At 45.0% G+C, this 19,184-nt stretch overlaps 1 long non-coding RNA gene across 1 annotated transcript; it reads left to right on the forward strand.

Moving 5' to 3' along the window:
• Positions 1 to 2,765: 2,765 nt before the first annotated feature.
• On the forward strand, positions 2,766 to 6,213 carry LOC116972922. The gene is made up of 4 exons (XR_004411950.1): positions 2,766 to 2,775; positions 3,536 to 3,538; positions 5,203 to 5,205; positions 6,166 to 6,213. It is a non-coding gene; the product is annotated as an uncharacterized LOC116972922 (long non-coding RNA).
• Positions 6,214 to 19,184: the final 12,971 nt, after the last annotated feature.

A 19,184-nucleotide genomic window follows, 5' to 3' on the forward strand; every position in this document is an offset into this window, starting at 1 on the left:
TGTTTTCCACAGATTCACCACCCTCTGACTAAAGACATTCTTCCTCATCTCCTTTCTAAAGGTATGTACTGAGGCTATGGTCTCTGGTCCTAGATTGTCCCACTAGTGGAAACACCCTCTCCACATTGACCCTAGCCAGGCCTTTCACTATTCGGTCATTTTCAATGAGGTGCCCCCTCTTCCTTCTAAATGCCAGTGAGTACAGGCCCAGTGATGTCAAACGCTCATCATATGTTAACCCAACCATTGCTGGCATGAGGAGTTTGTGTTCTGAAGAGAGATTTGGTAACATTGTTCTCTGCTCGCTGGAGCCCTTGAGTCTTGGCAACATCCTTGTAAATCATCTCTGCACTCTTTCCACATACAATTAGAAAAGAACAACATAGAACTTTCATCTCCCAATGTATATGCCGAACAATAATGCCAAATTAAACTAATCTCCTCAGTCTGCAATTGATTCATATCTCACCACTCTTCACGCATCAATGTCTGTCTATCTAAAAGCCTTTTAAATGCCACTATCATATCTGCCCACCAACATAATGTAAATAATGTGCCCCCACTCCCACATCTATATACTTTACCCCTCTGACCTTAAAGCTACGCCCTTCAATCTTTGACATGTCCCACCAAAGGTTACAACTATCTACCCTTTCTAAGCCTCTCATTATTATATATACTTCCATCAGGTCTCCTCTCAACTTCTGATGCTGCAGAGAAAACAATCCAAGTTTATCCAACTTCTGACAGCTAATATCCTGTAATCCAGGGAGAATTTTAAAGCTCTTCTGCACCCTCTTAAAAGCCTCCACATCCTTTGTGTGATGGGGTGAGCAGAAGGGTGCACAGTGCTCCAAATGCGGCCACATCAATTTTTTATAAAACTGCAAGATGACTTTTCTGCTCAATGCCTTGACCGATGAAGGGATGCACGCCATACACCTTCTTTACCACTCTGTCTATTCTGTGCCACGTTCAAGGAGCGATGGAGCTGGGACCAAAATCCCTCTATCTATTCTTGCCGTTAACAATCTAGTCATTAACTATATACTGTCCCCTCACATTTTGCCTAAGTGCAACACCTCACACTTGCTTGGATGAAACCATCTACAATTTCACTATCTTTACTGCCTCGCCAAGGCCACCGGCATAATCAAGGACCAGTCTCACCATGGACACTCCCTCTTCACCCCTCTCCCATCAGACAAGAGGTACTAGAATGAACAAGCACACCTCCAGATTCAGGGGCAGTTTCATTCCAGCTGTTATCAGGCAACTGAACCATCCTATCACTAAGAGAGCGGTCCTGACTTACCATCTACCTCATTGGGGACCCTCAGACTATCTTTAATCAGACTTTACTGGACTCTATCTTGCACTAAAAATTATTAATTTTACCTTGTATTTCTACATTGTAACCATGTATAATCTTTCTGCTGACTGGTTAGCAGGCAACAAAAAAGCTTTTTGCCATACCTTGGTAAACATGACAATAAACTAAGCTAAACTAAACTAAACTTTACTAAACTACGTGTGACTGATCTGTACATCATGATATTTCTGACAGCCGTCCTCATGTCTGCATCTCCACCAATTTTGGTGTCATCTGCAAACTTAATAACCAATCCATCTACATTTACATCCAGGACAGTTTCTTCACAGCTGTTTTCAGGCAACTGAACCATCCTACCAACAACTAGAGAGCTGTCGTGAGCAGGCGCGGAACTCGCTATCAAAACATGGAGGGGACAGGAGGGACACACATTTTTTGGGGCGGCCGCGCGCGCATGCGCACAATCACACAAGCATGCGTGAGGCTTCGGAGGCACAATCCAGCGCTAAATGCAGCTCAACTCTGCCTGTCTCACCGGGTTAACTACAGCCCTATCTGGACTGACGGGATACCAGCGCTGCTTCTCCGCGCTGGCCATATTTACAGCAAGCCCAGGCAGGGTTTATGTTAACCTGGCGGGTCAGGCAGAATTGAGCTGGGTTTAGCGCTGCTTCTCTGCGCTGGCTGTGGGCCTGAGGGTACAGCTCGCGTCTGATTCCCGACCTCTCTGGCCACCCGTGGGGGGGGGGGGGGGGGGGGGGGCACTCGGGTGGGGACGGGGCAGCTGTATTTCGAATTGCGGGGGAAGGCTCTGGGGCTGATACAATGCATGGATAATATAATCAATATAATCAATGTCAGATTAGTGTTAGTAGATGGTTGATGCGTCATCACATGTGTCGCGCCTGTTTTGCGTAATGTATCTCAACAAATCTGATTCTAATATTTGATTATGATGCTTTAAATGCTTCGGATTGTTATCATTTTTCATTGTTTAATCAATCTTATCAGGCGAGCAAAGGGATATGTTAATACAGTCAACAACTGTTGTCTAAACTTCATTTGTGTCACAGCATAGATGCAAGTGTTTGTGCAACAACTAAGTAGCTGAAGCATGAATCCTAATTCCGATACATAGGTAGGGAGGTAAAAAGTGCAATATACCAAATAACACATGCGTACCAATATTAAATATAATGTAAATATCGCCCATAGCAGAATGAAGTTTCCGGAGATGAATAACAACAATATCACTGATTTCCTTCGATTATCCATTTCGGGATCGATGGGGCCTTTCGCACTTTTCTGATCGCGGAGTCTCCTGCGGGCTCTGCTGGCCACCAAAATATGTTTGACTGTTAAAGCATTGAGCAGTAGTATCAATACAAACGGGACACAAGGGGTGATAATATAATGAAGAAACTCAATCATTGTTCAGGTTAGTGAAATCATAACTCGTGCATCCATGAAACAAAACCAAGGAGAATTGTCCAATATATACCAAGATGTGTACATAAAATACCAGTAAACATTCTTTACACTGATCAGTGCACTCATCGTGCCCAGAACCACAGTCGCTGTTTTCTCGGTACAATATCTATGCTTCAGCTTTTGGCTACAGATGGCAACAAATCGGTCGAAGGTGAAGGAGACGGTGAACCACACAGAACAGTCGGTCACTGCGTAAAGCAGGACGGCGTGGATATTACACAGGGGGATGTATATCACAAAAACTGTGTAATGAGCAATCAGAATCTGTCTCAATATCAGGTCAAAGATAATGACCAGTAGATCCGCCGCTGCCATGGCTACCAGGTAGCGGGTCACACAGCTGGAGAGACCACACTTTCCTCGAGACAGGACCACAATTGTCACCAGGTTCACTGTGATGCAAAGAGAATGATCGTATTACAAGTGCAAGATGCTCACAACCTCCGTGTTATGTGGGTTACATGGGAAATGCGCCGTGAACAAGCACACGTTACTTCGATGAAGATCATTGAAGTACACTCTGGAGTTCAGAAGGATGAGAGGGTATCTCATTGAAACATATAAGATTGTTAAGGGCTTAGGCACATTAGAGGCAGGAAACATGTTCCCGATGTTGGGGGAGTCCAGAACAAGGGGCCACAGTTTAAGAATAAGGAGTAAGCCATTTAGAACGGAGACAAAGAGACACTTTTTCTCACAAAGAGTGGTGAGTCTGTGGAATTATCTGCCTCAGAGGTGGAGGCAGGTTCTCTGGATGCTTTCAAGAGAGAGCTAGATAGGGCTCTTAAAATAGGAAGTCAGGGGATATGGGGAGAAGGCAGGAACGGGGTACTGATTGGGGATGATCAGCCGTGATCACATTTAATGGCGGTGCTGGCTCGAAGGGCCAAATGGCCTACTCCTGCACCTATTGTCTATTGTCTATCGTATATTGTCCATCATCAGCAATTTCACAATAGCATCTGTGTGATTCCGAAAGCAAAGAACAATGTTATGGATCTCAATGAATAAGGATTAATAATACGATATGGGGTACCGCAAGGCTCAGTGCTGGGACCCCAGCTATTTACTATATATATTAATAATTTGGACGAGGGAATTGAATGCAACATCTCCAAGTTTGCGGATGACACGAAGCTGGGGGGCAGTGTTAGCTGTGAGGAGGATGCTAGGAGGCTGCAAGGTGACTTCGATAGGCTGGGCGAGTGGGCTAATGCATGGTAGATTCAGTATAATATGGGTAAATGTAAGGTTATCCACTTTGGTGGCAAAAACAGGAAAGTAGACTATTATCTGAATGGTGGTCGATTAGGAAAAGGGGAGATGCAACGAGACCTGGGTGTCATGGTACATGTCATTGAAAGTAGGCATGCAGGTGCAGCAGGCAGTGAAGAAAGCGAATGGTATGTTAGCATTCATAGCAAAAGGATTTGAGTATAGGAGAAGGGAGGTTCTACTGCAGTTGTACAGGGTCTTGGTGAGACCACACCTGGAGTATTGCGTACAGTTTTGTTCTCCAAATCTTAGGAAGGACATTCTTGCCATAGAGGGAGTACAGAGAAGGTTCACCAGACTGATTCCTGGGATGTCAGGACGTTCATATGAAGAAAGACTGGATAGACTCGGCTTGTACTCGCTAGAATTTAGAAGATTGAAGGGGGATCTTATAAAAACTTACAAAATTCTTAAGGGGTTGGACAGGCTAGATGCAGGAAGATGTTCCCGATGTTGGGGAAGTCCAGAACAAATGGTCACAGTTTAAGGATAAAGGGGAAATCTTTTAGGACTGAGATGAGAAAAACAATTTTTACACAGAGAGTGGTGAATCTCTGGAATTCTCTGCCACAGAATGTACTTGAGTCCAGTTCATTGGCTATATTTAAGAGGGAGTTAGATGTGGCCCTTGTGGCTAAAGGGATCAGGGGGTATGGAGAGAAGGCAGGCACAGGATACTGAGTTGGATGATCAGCCATGATCATATTGAATGGTGGTGCAGGCTCGAAGGGCCGAATGGCCTACCCCTGCACCTATTTTCTATGTTTCTATGTTTTTATCTTAAGCCTTTCTAATTGCCTATTTGTGTACTTTCCTGAGTGCTTTATATTCTTCAACGGACGAGAGTATGTATGGCTTAACTCAGTGGGACGGCAGCATCTCTGGACAGAAGGAATGGTTGATTTTTCAAGTCAAGACCCTTCCTCAGACCCTTCTCGATCAAAACATCACCCATTCCTTCTTTTCAGTGATGCTGCCTGTCCCACTGAGTTACTGCCGCAGTTTGTGTCAATCTTCAGTGTAAACTAGCATCTGCAATTTCTTCCTACACATCTTGAAACTTATGGACACAAGGTGCTGGGGTAACTCAGCGGGTCAGGTAGCATGTCTGGAGTCTGAAGAAGGGTTCCTACTTGAAACGTCACCTGTCCATGTTCTCCTGAGGTGCTGCCTGACCCCCTGTGTTGCTCCAGCACTTTATGTCTTTAGTTGTAAGCCAGCATCTGCAGTTCCTTGTTTCTACTTGTGGAGTTGTGATTACTGTTCCCTAAATACTCTTCCTCTGTAACACAGTCCTGTGTTGACAATAAACTAATCTGGGATCTGGTAACATACCTGAATCACTCCATCCCAGATAACATCCTGGTGAGTCACCTCTGCACCTTCTGCAGCGTCATCACACCTTTTCCACAGTAAAGATGCCTCCACATCCCCGGTATTTCCATTTGCCCTTCCCCACCAAAAGACCATCTTGCTGCCTTGACTTCATTCCTTCCCCACTTCTAGTCTCTACAGAATTAGCATCAGCTTCACAAGATTCTATCCCCAGAAACATGGCCCCCTCCCCCTCTCATTCAGTTGTTTGAAAGGTTTGCTTCGATGGGGCCTTTAGGTCGGCATGGACAAGTTGGGACAAGGGGCAGGTTTCCATGCTCGATATTCCATGACTTGTACAAAGGATTTTTGAATTGAGTCCTGCACCAAGTAACTGCCAACAGAGGTCAGCAGTCATACACAGGAGGAAAGCCGTGTGTTGCAACCATGGTGGTCAATAATCTGAGGGGTGAGTGATGAGGGTGGAGGAAGGAAAGCAGTGAGGGAGGGAAAGATAATTCAGACCGTCACAAGATGTGCCAGAGGAACTCAGCGGGTTGAAGTGTATCTGAGGAGGGAAATGATTTGTTGGTGTTCTGGTCTAAACCCTGCATCAGGACTGAATTCCGAGTCTCCCAGTGGGGAGCAGACTCTGCTTCTCAGTGTCTGGCGCCGACTGTGTTCCCAGCCCAGAGGGAGCGATGATACCAGCTCCATCATTTAATGGAGCAATTGTTCTTAATTGTTGACAGGACATTTGAGCAGAAAACTGAAGACTACGAGAGACTCGCCAATGAATTTTAAATGGACTTGGAGAAAGACCACCGTTCCTTTCGCAGCCATTATGTCTATATCGCATGGTACAACACACGGGGACTTGTGGAAATAATATTTTCAAAAAAGTGAAACATAATCTCTCCCTCAGAGGTTCTGCTACATTTACAGATTACATACAGTGAGATGTGCTAAACTCTATTCTTCACTTTCACAAGGGTCTCCCACATACGTCAACAACAACATGTATTTCTGTGGCATCTTAATGGAGCAAAACCTGCTCTGGGTGATTTAACAGAATCAAGAGATATGGGGTAAAAGCAGGAACGGGTTTCTGATTTTGGATGATCAGCCATGAACATATTGCATGCTGGCTCAAAGAGCTGAATGGTTTACTCCTGCACATATTTTCTAAGTTTCTATGTTACACACATTGGATGAACCCTGTACGTTTGCCACTGTTGGAGCTTTGAACCATCCCCTGTACCATGTGTATAAATACTGCCCTCTAATGCAGTTGCCAGTTCCCACCTCCCACCCACAGGGCTGCAGTGAAGGGGGCTCACACTTCAGTCACAATGAACCAGCTACATTCACTCCAATGTGAGGATTTCTCTGGTTGGACATCTGGGTGTTTGGGGACAGAGCCATCAAGGCAGAGATAGAAACATAGAAAATAGGTGCAGGAGTAGGCCATTCGGCCCTTCGAGCCTGCACCGCCATTCGATATGATCATGGCTGATCATCCAACTCAGTATCCCATCCCTGCCTTCTCTCCATACTCCCTGATCCCTTTAGCCACAAGGGCCACATCTAACGCCCTCTTAAATATAGCCAATGAACTGGCCTCAACTACCTTCTGTGGCAGAGAATTCCAGAGATTCACCACTCTCTGTGTAAAAAATTATTTTCTCATCTCGGTCCTAAAAGTCTTCCCTCTTATCCTTGGAGATATCTGCTCCAAGTCTCCATACTGCACAGTTGTACACGGGCGGGGGCCTCCTCTGGGCAACAGTGTCCTGCCCTCTGCAATGTGGAGAGTGTAATCCCTGGGTGCTGTTGGAAAAGCAATTTATTGACTGGAGGAGCTACTAGTGGGCCATTGCTCCTGTTAACACCAGTCCATTCTCATGTGCTTTTGCAGCATTAATAACCCTTGTCTTTAGATTCTTTGTGTGTGCTTTGTTTTCTAAACTGCTGGGAATGTATTCTCACTGTGAAATAAAGAGGGTGATGCATCACAACCTGGTCGATTCTTACTCAGAAACAGAACTGGTCACTGATCACATCTCCAGTCCCACAGTGACTCCTTGGCTCAACACACAGTTGGGAAGACGCACGATATGTTGCCCTTCACTGATGATTGGTGAAAGTGCATCAGGAAGTCTTGCTGCATCTGTGCACAGCTTGGTGAGACGACACCACAAATACGATGACTGAAAGCAAAACATTAGTGCTGCCAATAGGTAAGAACTCTATAAATTAGTGGAGATACTGAAATACGAGTGTATGTTTATTCTCTAGACTCAACGGACTCTGGTCTTGCCAGAAATGTAGATTAGTTTCACTGGATCATTGCTGGCATAGTTCATAGGTTCATAAGTGATAGGTGCAGAATTAGGCCATTTAACCCAACAAGTCTACTCCACCATACAATCATGCTGATCTATCTCTCCCTCCTAACTCCATTCTCCGGCCTTCTTCCAATAACCCCTGGCACCCATACTAATCAATAATAGAAACATATAGAAACTAGGTGCAGGAGTAGGCCATTCGGCCCTTCGAGCCTGCACCGCCATTCAATATGATCATGGCTGATTATCCAACTCAGTATCCTGTACCTGCCTTCTCTCCATACCCCCTGACCCTTTAGCCACAAGGGCCACATCTAACTCCCTCTTAAATAGAGCCAATAAACTGGCCTCAACTACCTTCTGTGGCAGAGAATTCCACAGATTCACCACTCTCTGTGTAAAAAATGATTTTTCATCTCGGTCCTAAAAGATTTCCCCCTTATCCTTAAACTGTGACCCACTGTGGCAATAATATGCCAATCTATGCCTTTAAAATACACAAAGACGGCCTCCACAGCTGTTTTCCACAGATTCACCACCCTCTGACTAAAGACATTCTTCCTCATCTCCTTTCTAAAGGTATGTACTGAGGCTATGGTCTCTGGTCCTAGATTGTCCCACTAGTGGAAACACCCTCTCCACATTGACCCTAGCCAGGCCTTTCACTATTCGGTCATTTTCAATGAGGTGCCCCCTCTTCCTTCTAAATGCCAGTGAGTACAGGCCCAGTGATGTCAAACGCTCATCATATGTTAACCCAACCATTGCTGGCATGAGGAGTTTGTGTTCTGAAGAGAGATTTGGTAACATTGTTCTCTGCTCGCTGGAGCCCTTGAGTCTTGGCAACATCCTTGTAAATCATCTCTGCACTCTTTCCACATACAATTAGAAAAGAACAACATAGAACTTTCATCTCCCAATGTATATGCCGAACAATAATGCCAAATTAAACTAATCTCCTCAGTCTGCAATTGATTCATATCTCACCACTCTTCACGCATCAATGTCTGTCTATCTAAAAGCCTTTTAAATGCCACTATCATATCTGCCCACCAACATAATGTAAATAATGTGCCCCCACTCCCACATCTATATACTTTACCCCTCTGACCTTAAAGCTACGCCCTTCAATCTTTGACATGTCCCACCAAAGGTTACAACTATCTACCCTTTCTAAGCCTCTCATTATTATATATACTTCTATCAGGTCTCCTCTCAACTTCTGATGCTGCAGAGAAAACAATCCAAGTTTATCCAACTTCTGACAGCTAATATCCTGTAATCCAGGGAGAATTGTAAAGCTCTTCTGCACCCTCTTAAAAGCCTCCACATCCTTTGTGTGATGGGGTGAGCAGAAGGGTGCACAGTGCTCCAAATGCGGCCACATCAATTTTTTATAAAACTGCAAGATGACTTTTCTGCTCAATGCCTTGACCGATGAAGGGATGCACGCCATACACCTTCTTTACCACTCTGTCTATTCTGTGCCACGTTCAAGGAGCGATGGAGCTGGGACCAAAATCCCTCTATCTATTCTTGCCGTTAACAATCTAGTCATTAACTATATACTGTCCCCTCACATTTTGCCTAAGTGCAACACCTCACACTTGCTTGGATGAAACCATCTACAATTTCACTATCTTTACTGCCTCGCCAAGGCCACCGGCATAATCAAGGACCAGTCTCACCATGGACACTCCCTCTTCACCCCTCTCCCATCAGACAAGAGGTACTAGAATGAACAAGCACACCTCCAGATTCAGGGGCAGTTTCATTCCAGCTGTAATCAGGCAACTGAACCATCCTATCACTAAGAGAGCGGTCCTGACTTACCATCTACCTCATTGGGGACCCTCAGACTATCTTTAATCAGACTTTACTGGACTCTATCTTGCACTAAAAATTATTAATTTTACCTTGTATTTCTACATTGTAACCATGTATAATCTTTCTGCTGACTGGTTAGCAGGCAACAAAAAAGCTTTTTGCCATACCTTGGTAAACATGACAATAAACTAAGCTAAACTAAACTAAACTTTACTAAACTACGTGTGACTGATCTGTACATCATGATATTTCTGATAGCCGTCCTCATGTCTGCATCTCCACCAATTTTGGTGTCATCTGCAAACTTAATAACCAATCCATCTACATTTACATCCAGGACAGTTTCTTCACAGCTGTTTTCAGGCAACTGAACCATCCTACCAACAACTAGAGAGCTGTCGTGAGCAGGCGCGGAACTCGCTATCAAAACATGGAGGGGACAGGGGGGACACACATTTTTGGGGCGGCCGCGCGCGCATGCGCACAATCACACAAACATGCGTGAGGCTTCGGAGGCACAATCCAGCGCTAAATGCAGCTCAACTCTGCCTGTCTCACCGGGTTAACTACAGCCCTATCTGGACTGACGGGATACCAGCGCTGCTTCTCCGCGCTGGCCATATTTACCGCAAGCCCAGGCAGGGTTTATGTTAACCTGGCGGGTCAGGCAGAATTGAGCTGGGTTTAGCGCTGCTTCTCTGCGCTGGCTGTGGGCCTGAGGGTACAGCTCGCGTCTGATTCCCGATCTCTCTGGCCACCCGTGGGGGGGGGGGGGGGGGGGGGGGGGGGGGCACTCGGGTGGGGACGGGGCAGCTGTATTTCGAATTGCGGGGGAAGGCTCTGGGGCTGATACAATGCATGGATAATATAATCAATATAATCAATGTCAGATTAGTGTTAGTAGATGGTTGATGCGTCATCACATGTGTCGCGCCTGTTTTGCGTAATGTATCTCAACAAATCTGATTCTAATATTTGATTATGATGCTTTAAATGCTTCGGATTGTTATCATTTTTCATTGTTTAATCAATCTTATCAGGCGAGCAAAGGGATATGTTAATACAGTCAACAACTGTTGTCTAAACTTCATTTGTGTCACAGCATAGATGCAAGTGTTTGTGCAACAACTAAGTAGCTGAAGCATGAATCCTAATTCCGATACATAGGTAGGGAGGTAAAAAGTGCAATATACCAAATAACACATGCGTACCAATATTAAATATAATGTAAATATCGCCCATAGCAGAATGAAGTTTCCGGAGATGAATAACAACAATATCACTGATTTCCTTCGATTATCCATTTCGGGATCGATGGGGCCTTTCGCACTTTTCTGATCGCGGAGTCTCCTGCGGGCTCTGCTGGCCACCAAAATATGTTTGACTGTTAAAGCATTGAGCAGTAGTATCAATACAAACGGGACACAAGGGGTGATAATATAATGAAGAAACTCAATCATTGTTCAGGTTAGTGAAATCATAACTCGTGCATCCATGAAACAAAACCAAGGAGAATTGTCCAATATATACCAAGATGTGTACATAAAATACCAGTAAACATTCTTTACACTGATCAGTGCACTCATCGTGCCCAGAACCACAGTCGCTGTTTTCTCGGTACAATATCTATGCTTCAGCTTTTGGCTACAGATGGCAACAAATCGGTCGAAGGTGAAGGAGACGGTGAACCACACAGAACAGTCGGTCACTGCGTAAAGCAGGACGGCGTGGATATTACACAGGGGGATGTATATCACAAAAACTGTGTAATGAGCAATCAGAATCTGTCTCAATATCAGGTCAAAGATAATGACCAGTAGATCCGCCGCTGCCATGGCTACCAGGTAGCGGGTCACACAGCTGGAGAGACCACACTTTCCTCGAGACAGGACCACAATTGTCACCAGGTTCACTGTGATGCAAAGAGAATGATCGTATTACAAGTGCAAGATGCTCACAACCTCCGTGTTATGTGGGTTACATGGGAAATGCGCCGTGAACAAGCACACGTTACTTCGATGAAGATCATTGAAGTACACTCTGGAGTTCAGAAGGATGAGAGGGTATCTCATTGAAACATATAAGATTGTTAAGGGCTTAGGCACATTAGAGGCAGGAAACATGTTCCCGATGTTGGGGGAGTCCAGAACAAGGGGCCACAGTTTAAGAATAAGGAGTAAGCCATTTAGAACGGAGACAAAGAGACACTTTTTCTCACAAAGAGTGGTGAGTCTGTGGAATTATCTGCCTCAGAGGTGGAGGCAGGTTCTCTGGATGCTTTCAAGAGAGAGCTAGATAGGGCTCTTAAAATAGGAAGTCAGGGGATATGGGGAGAAGGCAGGAACGGGGTACTGATTGGGGATGATCAGCCGTGATCACATTTAATGGCGGTGCTGGCTCGAAGGGCCAAATGGCCTACTCCTGCACCTATTGTCTATTGTCTATCGTATATTGTCCATCATCAGCAATTTCACAATAGCATCTGTGTGATTCCGAAAGCAAAGAACAATGTTATGGATCTCAATGAATAAGGATTAATAATACGATATGGGGTACCGCAAGGCTCAGTGCTGGGACCCCAGCTATTTACTATATATATTAATAATTTGGACGAGGGAATTGAATGCAACATCTCCAAGTTTGCGGATGACACGAAGCTGGGGGGCAGTGTTAGCTGTGAGGAGGATGCTAGGAGGCTGCAAGGTGACTTCGATAGGCTGGGCGAGTGGGCTAATGCATGGTAGATTCAGTATAATATGGGTAAATGTAAGGTTATCCACTTTGGTGGCAAAAACAGGAAAGTAGACTATTATCTGAATGGTGGCCGATTAGGAAAAGGGGAGATGCAACGAGACCTGGGTGTCATGGTACACCAGTCATTAAAAGTAGGCATGCAGGTGCAGCAGGCAGTGAAGAAAGCGAATGGTATGTTAGCATTCATAGCAAAAGGATTTGAGTATAGGAGCAGGGAGGTTCTACTGCAGTTGTACCGGGTCTTGGTGAGACCACACCTGGAGTATTGCGTACAGTTTTGGTCTCCTAATCTGAGGAAAGACATTCTTGCCATAGAGGGAGTACAGAGAAGGTTCACCAGACTGATTCCTGGGATGTCAGGACGTTCATATGAAGAAAGACTGGATAGACTCGGCTTGTACTCGCTAGAATTTAGAAGATTGAGGGGGGATTTTACGGAAACTTACAACATTCTTAAGGGGTTGGACAGGCTAGATGCAGGAAGATTGTTCCCGATGTTGGGGAAGTCCAGAACGAGGGGTCACAGTTTAAGGATAAGGGGTAAATATTTTAGGACCGAGATGAGGAAAACATTTTCCACACAGAGAGTGGTGAATCTCTGGAATTCTCTGTCACAGAAGGTAGTTGAGGCCAGTTCATTGGCTATATTTAAGAGGGAGTTAGATGTGGCCCTTGTGGCTAAGGGGATCAGGGGGTATGGAGAGAAGGCAGGTACAGGAAACTGAGTTGGATGATCAGCCATGATCATATTGAATGGTGCTGCAGGCTCGAAGGGCCGAATGGCCTACTCCTGCACCTATTTTCTATGTTTCTATGTTTCTATGTGAGGAGGATGCTATGAGAATGCAGGGTGACTTGGACGGGTAGGGGGAGTGGGCAGATGCATGGCAGATGAAGTTTAAGCGGATAAATGTGAGGTTATCCACTTTGGTAGCAAAAACTGGAAGGCAGATTACTATGTAAATGGCGTCATGTTGGGAAAGGGGGAAGTACAAAGGGATCTGGGGGGTCCTTGTACATCAGTCTATGAAAGTAAGCATGCAGGTACAGCAGGCAGTGAAGACTGTGAATGGCATGTTGGCCTTTATAACAAGCGGAATCGAATATAGGAGCAAAGAGGTCCTTCTGCAGTTGTACAGAGCCCTAGTGAGACCACATATGGAGTAGCGTGTGCAGTTTTGGAACCCTAATTTGAGGAAGGGCATTCTTGCTATTGAGGGAGTGCAGCATAGGTTTACAAGGTTAATTCCCGGGATGGCGGGACAAAAAAAAAGAAGAAAAAAAAGGGGGGTCACTAATAACAGTAAATAAGTAAGTAATTAAATAAATAAGTGTGGGGAGGGGGGGGGGTTAAGGGGAGAGCAGCTGCAGTAGAGCAGAACAATGGTGGAGTGCACTCAGTCCTCTTCCGAGTCCGGGGACAAGTTGAGAGAGTTAACAAGCTCCAAGAAAGGGTTCCATGTATCTAGGAATGTCTTGGTAGAGCCTTTGAGAGAGAACCTAAGTTTTTCAAGCTTTAAATTGTAAAGCACCTCCTTAATCCAGCGGGGGTGTGTCGGGGGACAGGTGAGCCTCCAGTCAAACAAGATCAGTCTCCGGGCTAACAAGGTTGTAAAAGCTAGAACCCGTTTCACCGCAACAGAGAGGTTGGTGTTGGGAGGGGTACCGAAAATGGCTGACAGTGGGTTTGGAGGAATAGTCTGGCCGTAGGGTCTGCTTATCAAGTCGAAAGCACTCCTCCAAAAGGCTGCTAGCTTAGGGCAAGACCAAAACATATGGCTATGGTTGGCAGGAGATTGATTACACCTGTTGCAAGTGTCCCTAACCGCGGGGTAAATTCTAGATAATCTTGCATTTGTGTAGTGGACTTTGTGAAGGACTTTGCATTGGATTAGGCCATGACGGGCACATATGGAGGAAGAATGGATCAAATCCAAGGCAGAGTCCCATATAACCATATAACCATATAACAATTACAGCACGGAAACAGGCCTTCTCGGCCCTACAAGTCCGTGCCGAACAACTTTTTACCCTTAGTCCCACCTGCCTGCACTCATACCATAACCCTCCATTCCCTTCTCATCCATATGCCTATCCAATTTATTTTTAAATGATACCAACGAACCTGCCTCCACCACTTCCACTGGAAGCTCATTCCACACCGCTACCACTCTCTGAGTAAAGAAGTTCCCCCTTATGTTACCCCTAAACTTCTGTCCCTTAATTCTGAAGTCATGTCCTCTTGTTAGAATCTTCCCTATTCTCAAATGGAAAAGCTGGTCCACATCAACTCTGTCTATCCCGCTCATCATTTTAAAGACCTCTATCAAGTCCCCCCTTAACCTTCTGCGCTCCAGAGAATAAAGACCTAACTTATTCAACCTTTCTCTGTAACTTAGTTGTTGAAACCCAGGCAACATTCTAGTTAATCTCCTCTGTACTCTCTCTATTTTGTTGACATCCTTCCTATAATTGGGCGACCAAAATTGTACACCATACTCCAGATTTGGTCACATCAATGCCTTGTACAATTTTAACATTACATCCCAGCTTCTATACTCAATGCTCTGATTTATAAAGGCTAGCATACCAAAAGCTTTCTTTACCACCCTATCTATATGAGATTCCACCTTCAAGGAACTATGCACGGTTATTCCCAGATCCCTCTGTTCAACTGTATTCTTCAATTCCTTACCATTTACCATGTACGTCCTATTTTGATTTGTCCTGCCAAGGTGTAGCACCTCACATTTATCAGCATTAAACTCCATCTGCCATCTTTCAGCCCATTCTTCCAAATGGCCTAAATCACTCTGTAGACTTTGGAAACCCTCTTCATTATCCACAACAACCCCTATCTTGGTATCATCTGCATACTTATTAATCCAATTTACCACACCTTCATCCAGATCATTGATGTACATGACAAACAACAAAGGACCCAACACCGATCCCTGAGGCACCCCACTAGTCACCTGCCTCCAACCCGACAAACAACCATCCATCGATACCCTCTGGCTTCTCCCATTCAGCCACTGTTGAATCCATCTTGCTACTCCTGCATTTATACCCAACAGTTGAACCTTCTTAACCAACCTCCCATGAGGAACCTTGTCAAAGGCCTTACTAAAGTCCATATAGACAACATCCACTGCTTTACCCTCGTTAATTTCCCTAGTAACCTCTTCAAAAAATTCAAGAAGATTAGTCTTCCAGGCACAAATCCATGCTGACTGTTCCTGTTATCCAGATGCTTATATATATTATCTCTAAGTATCTTTTCCATTAATTTCCCCACCACTGAAGTCAAACTAACAGGCCTATAATTGCTAGGTTTACTCTTAGAACCCTTTTTAAACAATGGAACAACATGCGCAGTACGCCAATCCTCGGGGACTATTCCCATTTCTAATGACATTTGAAATATTTCTGTCATAGCCCCGGCTATTTCTACACTAACTTCCCTCAATGTCCTAGGGAATATCCTGTCAGGACCTGGAGACTTATCCACTTTTATATTTTTCAAGAGTGTCAGTACTTCTTTTACTTTGAAACTCACAGTATCCATAGCTACTCTACTAGTTTCCCTTACCTCACATAATTCAATATCCTTCTCCTTGGTGAATACCGAAGAAAATAAATTGTTCAATATCTCCCCCATCTCTTTTGGCTCTGCAGATAGCTGTCCACTCTGTCTCTCCAATGGACCAATTTTATCCCTCGTTATCCTTTTACTATTAATATAGCTGTATAAACCCTTTGGATTTACTTTCACCTTACTTGCCAAAGCAATCTCATGTCTTCTTTTAGCTTTTCTAATTTCTTTCTTAAGATTCTTTTTACATTATACTGCTCAAGCACCTCATTTACTCCATGCTTCCTATAATTATTGTAGATCTTCCTCTTTTTCCGAACAAGATGTCCAATTTCCCTTGAAAACCAGGGTTCTTTCCAATTTTTACTGTTTCCTTTCAACCGAACAGGAACATATAGATTCTGTACTCTTAAAATGTCCCCTTTAAATGTCCTCCATTTCTCTTCTACATCCTTCCCATAAAACAAAATGTCCGAGTTCACTCCTTTTAAATCATTTCGCATCTCATCAAAGTTAGCCTTTATCCAATCAAAAATCTCAACCCTAGGTCCAGTTCTGACCCTCTCCATGATTATATTGAAACTAATGGTATTGTGATCACTGGACCCGAAGTGCTCCCTAACGCATACCTCCGCCACCTGTTCCGTCTCATTTCCTAACAGGAGGTCCAACACTGCCCCTCCTCTAGTAGGTACCTCTATGTATTGATTCAAAAAACTATCCTGCACACATTTTACAAACTCCAAACCATCCAGCCCATTTACCGAATGTGTTTCCCGGTCTATGTGTGGAAAGTTGAAAGCTCCCACAATCACTACTTTGTGCTTACTACTAATATCTGCTATCTCCTTACATATTTGCTCTTCCAATTCTCGCTCCCCATTTGGCGGTCTATAATACACCCCTATAAGTGTTGCTACACCTTTCCCACTTCTCAGTTCCACCCAAATAGCCTCCCTAGATGAGCCCTCCAATCTATCCTGCCAAAGCACTGCTGTAATATCTTCCCTGACTAGCAAAGCAACACCTCCACCTCTTGCCCCTCCAATGCTATCACACCTGAAGCAACGAAATCCTGGAATATTTAGTTTCCAATCACAGCCCTCCTGCAACCATGTTTCGCTGATCGCCACAACATCATACTTCCAGGTGTCTATCCAGACTCTAAGCTCATCCACCTTTCTTACAATGCTCCTAGCATTAAAATATGCGCATTTAAGAAACCCCCCGCCTCTTATTCTCTGTTTATTTCCTTTTTTTTCTTTCTCCTCGTGTCCGAGTGCTTCCCTTTTCTGCTTCCTGCCTCCCATTCTGTCCACTAGCTTTCTCTATTTGAGTCCCTCGCCCCAACCATTCTAGTTTAAAGTCTCCCCAGTAGCCTTTGCAAATTTCCCCGCCAGGATATTGGTCCCCCTCGGGTTCAAGTGCAACCCATCCTTTCTGTACAGGTCCCACCTTCCCCAAAATAAGTCCCAATGATCCAGAAATCTGAATCCCTGCCCTCTGCACCAGTCTTTCAGCCACACATTTATCCTCCACCTCGCTCCATTCCTACTCTCACTGTCGCGTGGCACAGGCAGTAATCCTGAGATTGTTACCTTTTTGGTCCTTTTCCTTAACTCTCCTCCCAACTCCCTAAATCCTCCCTTCAGGACCTCTTCCCTTTTTTTACCTATGTCATTGGTACCTATATGTACCACGACCTCAGGCTCCTCTCCCTCTGATTTCAGGATATCTTGGATGCGTTGAGACACGTCCGAGACCTTAGCACCAGGGAGGCAGACCACCATCCTGGTCTCCCGACTGCGTCCACAGAATCGCCTATCCAACCCCCTAACAATAGAGTCCCCAATTACTATTGCCCTCTTCTTTTTGTCCCTACCTTCAGGAGTAACAGGGCCGGTCTCTGTGCTGGATGCCCGTCCGCTGTCGCTACCCCCGGGCAGGCTGTCACCCCCATCCGTACTCAAACAGGAGTACTTATTTGCAAAGTGTATCGACATTGGAGTACTCACTCGCCCCTGCCTCTGCCCCTTGCCCTTCCTTAGCGTGACCCACATGTCTCTCTCCCGTGGTTTTGGAGTGACCACCTCCCTATAACTCCCCTCTATGACCTCCTCACTCTCCCTGACCAGACAGAGGTCATCGAGCTGCTACTCCAGGATCCTAATACGGTCCCTTAGGAGCCCCATCGCGCTGCACCTGGTGCATATGTGGGCGTCTGGAGGGCCATCCGACACCATGACCTCCCACATCTGACATCCCGAACAGTACACTGCTCTGGCTGTCATTCTCCCGCCTTACCCTGTCCCATTGCTGGTCTGTTAGTTTCGTATTCAGCTCACCCTCCCACGCAGCTTTTAATGAGGTATGAGGTTTCAATATAACCGACCCTAACAAGTTATACAAAACAGAGATGCATTTCTTCCGGTTGGGATCTAGAGCTAAGATGGTATCGGTCAGGGTTTCAGGGGGGCGATTTGGGAAATGGGGGAATGTCTTCTTCACAAAATCCCTAATCTGGAATAAACGAAAAAGGTGGGAGTTTGGGAGACTATAGTTGGACGAGAGCTCCGCAAAAGACGAAAAGATGCCATCCTTGTATAGGCTTGTGATACTACTGATGCCGTTGCTATGCCAGGTTTTGAATGCGGAGTCTGTACTTGAAGGTTTAAAGATGTGGTTTTTAAGCAGTGGGGTCAAGATGGAAGGGCCTAGTAAACCGAAGTTTTTCCTGAGTTGACTCCATATCTTGAGCGAGAGGGACGCAATTGGGCCTGCACCCACAGATGTTATAGGAAGGGGGAGTTAGGAGCATAGGACAGACCGCAACGGGAGATGTGAACTCGCCTTTTCCATGTGTACCCAGGTCGGTAAGTGGTCGCAATCATCATTCATCCAATACAGGAGTCTTTGCAAGTTAGCTGCCCAATAGTATCGCCTAAAGTCAGGAAGTGCCAAACCGCTGTCACTCTTAGGAGACTGCAGTATCGCCTTTCGGATTCTAGCCGGTTTGCTACCCCATAAAAATTTAGATATTGTCCTTTCTAATTTATCAAAAAAATATTTAGTGATAGGTATAGGGACGTGCTGGAAAAGATACAGGAATTTGGGTAGGACGACCATCTTGACCATTCCGGGTGGCGGCGCGACTAGTTGCAGCGGCTCCTACAGCCTGTCTGTCTTTTTTTATTTTTTGTCTAGTTAAATGGTGTGTTTGGTGTTTTTTAAATACTGGTTTTTAAAT

The sequence above is a fragment of the Amblyraja radiata genome, chromosome 5 (assembly GCF_010909765.2).
Source record: "Amblyraja radiata isolate CabotCenter1 chromosome 5, sAmbRad1.1.pri, whole genome shotgun sequence".
Lineage (NCBI taxonomy): Eukaryota > Metazoa > Chordata > Chondrichthyes > Rajiformes > Rajidae > Amblyraja > Amblyraja radiata.